Source organism: Neltuma alba, unplaced genomic scaffold, assembly GCF_004799145.2.
Source record: "Neltuma alba isolate B1F8T4 unplaced genomic scaffold, ASM479914v2 tig00006013_pilon, whole genome shotgun sequence".
NCBI lineage: Eukaryota > Viridiplantae > Streptophyta > Magnoliopsida > Fabales > Fabaceae > Neltuma > Neltuma alba.
This window is the reverse complement of record NW_021634317.1, coordinates 1-4258: the sequence shown is the minus strand read 5'-3', so window position 1 is coordinate 4258 and position 4258 is coordinate 1. Positions and strand designations below refer to the sequence as shown.

Below are 4258 nucleotides of genomic sequence, written 5' to 3'. Positions count from 1 at the left end.
CAACCCAAAAGCCTGGAGAAGTGGGTGCTCCCAAATCTTCCATATCTATATATATGTAGAGAGGGAGAGATCATTAGCTGGAAAGAGGAGCAAAGAGATCAGCACGTAAGTAGAGAGCAAAATGTCAGGCTCATCAGCAGATGACAAAGAAACCAAGAGCTCTTCTTCTTCTTCATCATGGTGGCTTCTGTGCTGCAGAAATTGCATTTGCAGTTCAAGTTCTTCAGACAAGCAGGAAGGTGGCCATCAGAAGAAGAAGCAGCCTGGAGGATGGAGGGCCATGCCTTTCATTCTAGGTCCGTGATTAATTATTGAAGTCTTTAATTAAGTTCCTTTACAGATACGTGCGTGTTATAATGAAGAAGAAAAGTAGTGTTTTCATTTCACAGATCATAACATGCATGTATGGTTCTTTATATTTTTGGGTAAGTGCAGGGAACGAGACGTTTGAGAGGTTGGCAGTGTTTGGGTTGTTTGCGAACTTTATGGTGTACTTGACGAGAGAGCTTCATATGGATCAAGTCTTTGCTTCCAACATTATGAACCTTTGGTTTGGTCTTACCAACTTTGCTCCTCTCCTCGGTGCCTTCATCTCCGACGCCTATGCTGGTCGCTTCAAGACTATTGCCTATGCTTCCGTTGCTTCCCTTCTGGTACAGTCTCTCTCTCTCTCTCTCTCTCTCTCTCACACACACACACACTCACTCACCATATGCCACACACAAATGTGGTGTGTGTGTGTACAGGTAAAAAGATGTGATTTTTTAATTTGTCTGAACTTCCCATCAATTTTAAAATTTTTTTTTCATATAACAATCAATTTACATTTCAAATTAAAATTTTCTTATAATATTTAAGGCCAGATGATTTTGAATTTGATTTTTTCAAGGAAAATTTTTATAAAAATTACTATATATGTGTGTGTGTATATATTTAAAATTAAAAAATTATAGCTATAATAAAACATAGAAATTATATAATTTAAGGAGAAAAGGATGTCGGTAATCCCCTCTCTAAAAGATGTTGCCTCTGTACAACCGGTCTGAGAAGCCCATTTAACTTTGTTCATTGTTTGTTATCTTGTGAAGGGTGCAGTTCGGGTTCTCACCTTAATGATAATCTTCTGTGCAAAGGAAATTTTTACTTTTTAGTCAATTTGCAATAAAATAGTGTTTGCACTGTTCTCTCCGCTGTGGCAAGCTTGAGAAAATTACAGTGCCAAGGGAAGTGCCCTTTGCATCTGTGAACATGATGTTTTCAGATAACATTATTGACCAAGTAAACGGTGTTTTTTTTCTCTTTTTTTAAAAAAGACCATTTAACAGCACACTTTGTTGTAGACTGTGAGAAAAGAAGGTTATAAAATAAGTAACCCCAATTCAAATTCAAAATTTTTAAGAAAGAAATAAAGTCATAATTGTAAGGGTGAAAAAATGGAAAAATTGCAAGTTTCAATATTATAAGAAGATATTTGAATTGTACCCAATATGATGACAAATTCTCCAGAAATCTATGACATGAATTTCAATTTCACGTGTTCAAGCTACCGTCACGTCACTTTCAAAAATCGCAACCACTTTCTCCTTTGGATTTTTCTTCCATTTTTTTTTCTTCATCAAATTTTCCCCCTCTAATTGAAAAATTTGCTAAACAGGGGATGATTACAGTGACTCTAACAGCTTGGTTACCCAACCTGCATCCTCCATCTTGCACTCCTGAGCAACTAGCGCAGAACCAGTGTGTGAAAGCTAACAGTACTCATCTTGGTGTTCTGATCCTGGGACTCTGTTTCTTAACCATAGGCTCTGCTGGAATAAGACCTTGCAGTATCCCTTTTGGTGTCGATCAATTTGACCCCACTACTAGTGCAGGCAAGAAAGGGATCAATAGCTTCTTCAATTGGTACTACACTACATTCACTGTGGTTTTGCTCATAACCCAGACGGTGGTGGTCTATATTCAAGACTCTGTTAGCTGGAAGATAGGGTTTGGGATACCAACTGTGTGTATGTTCCTCTCAATCATCATGTTCCTCGTTGGGAGGAGGATCTATGTGCATGTTAAACCAGAAGGGAGTATTTTCTCTGGCATTGCGGAGGTCCTAGTTGCTGCTTACAAAAAGCGACATGTGGAGCTTCCAAGTGATGAGAAAGTCGATGGGGTTTTCTATGATCCGCCTTTACAGGAAGGTTCTAGCTTTTTGTCAAAACTCCCTTTGACTGATCAATTCAGGTTAAACATCTCTATCATGGACAATTTCTTATTCTATTAGAACTGGGTGTCAAACAGATCAGCAAGAAATCTGATTACGTAGGCCTTACTTTACTGAACAATAATTAGAGTAAGCGACCAAGAACATTAAATTATTAGAGAGAACTTAGCTAGGAGACTAAAATAACATATATTCTTATACCTTTAGTTATTTTCTCGAAGAAAAGGACTGGTGAATAGGAAGCTAGACAGCTCTTAAATCATTATGTTGTAATGACATCACTGGGGTTCTTTATTTATTTATTGTTTTGTTGGATAGGAGCTTAAACAAAGCCTGTCTGATCATGGAGGGTGAGCTGAACCCAGATGGGACCAGAGTGAACCAGTGGAGGCTTACCAGCATACAGCAAGTAGAAGAAGTGAAATGCCTAGCGAGGACTTTCCCAATCTGGGCTGCTGGGATCCTCAGCTTGACTTCAATGGCACAACAAGGAACATTCACGTATCACAAGCCTTAAAAATGAACAGACACCTCGGACCTAAGTTCCAAATCCCAGCAGGTTCAGTTGGGGTCATCTCATTCCTCACCATAGGCCTCTGGGTCCCTTTCTACGACAGGTTCGTCGTACCTTCACTTAGGAAAATCACCAAACACGAAGGGGGCATAACTCTGCTTCAAAGAATCGGAATCGGCATGGTCTTCTCTATCCTCTCCATGATCGTCGCCGGTATGGTCGAGAAAGTGAGAAGGGACTCAGCCAATTCCAATCCAAATCCACTAGGAATCGCCCCCATGTCGGTGATCTGGCTAGCACCACAACTGATTCTGATGGGTATGTGTGAAGCGTTCAATATAATCGGACAAATAGAGTTCTTTAACAGACAATTTCCCGAGCACATGAGGAGCATTGCTAATTCCTTGTTCTCTTGCTCGTTTGCTGGAGCTAACTATGTGAGCACGATTCTAGTGACCGCAGTTCATCGCACCACAAGAACACATACGCATCCAGATTGGCTCACGAATGACATCAATGATGGTAGATTGGACTATTTCTACTACCTTATTGCTGTGATTGCGGCTCTGAACATGGTTTATTTTCTCCTGGTTGCTCGGCAATATCGTTACAAGCCAACTGATGTAGATTTTCCTCCCGATGTTGAGCTAGCTTCGCACAAAGGCTAGTGAAAATCTGGATCGCTGTTAATGGTATCAAGATTATGCATGTATGATAAAATACTATATTAAATAAATTTAAAGTGATTGCAGTCAGCTATGCTGTCAGAGTAATTCAATTTTGTGGGTCATGCGCAAATTACAAAATAGAAATGTGAAGAATTATATAATTATGTAAACATTCCTTCGTCACTTCGTGACTTTGCGAGGAATTAACTACTTTTTACTATTTAAAAACATTTAAGAAGACAAAAAATAATACTCCTCCAATTCTAAATATAAAACCCGTTTTATAGTATAATTTATACTGTGAAAGAGGTTTTATATTTAAAATTAGAGGAATATTAAAACTATCCACACGGTCCGATACAAGAAGCTCAGCCATTATAAACAGCATGCTTATACATGAATTTTTGATGGCTTGTGACATAGCACTTACTGTGCATTTATCTTATCCTCTCCAAGATTAATGACAAGCACTAAATTTAAAGTCGTTTTGATCACTTTCATCTCATTTATCATTAGCCTTTCTATTTTTAGTACTATATATATTTGTACTGGCTCCGGTCCCAAATAGTAAATATAAAAACTAGTTGATTAATTAGAGAAGATTAAGAAATAAGTTAAGTTAGTTATTTGTAATAACAAGATGTTGTTTTTTTTCCAAAATATTCTTACTAATCATGTTATTAGTTAGAACTATCATTATTAGAAGGACTACTTTGAGAAAAAATATATAAATATGAGAGACAAAATGAATTGTGGTATTATATTAGGACCAAAATAAAAGTCAAATGAGATTTTATATTAAATACCGGAGGTAATATTGAGAAATTTAAATTTTCACTAAAAAAAGAATAATGAAAATTTTCA

General features: G+C 37.3%; 1 pseudogene; it reads left to right on the top strand.

Annotated features, from left to right (window-relative positions):
• On the top strand, window positions 1–3562 carry LOC114749309 (protein NRT1/ PTR FAMILY 2.13-like; annotated as a pseudogene).
• The last annotated feature ends 696 nt before the right edge of the window (window positions 3563–4258 follow it).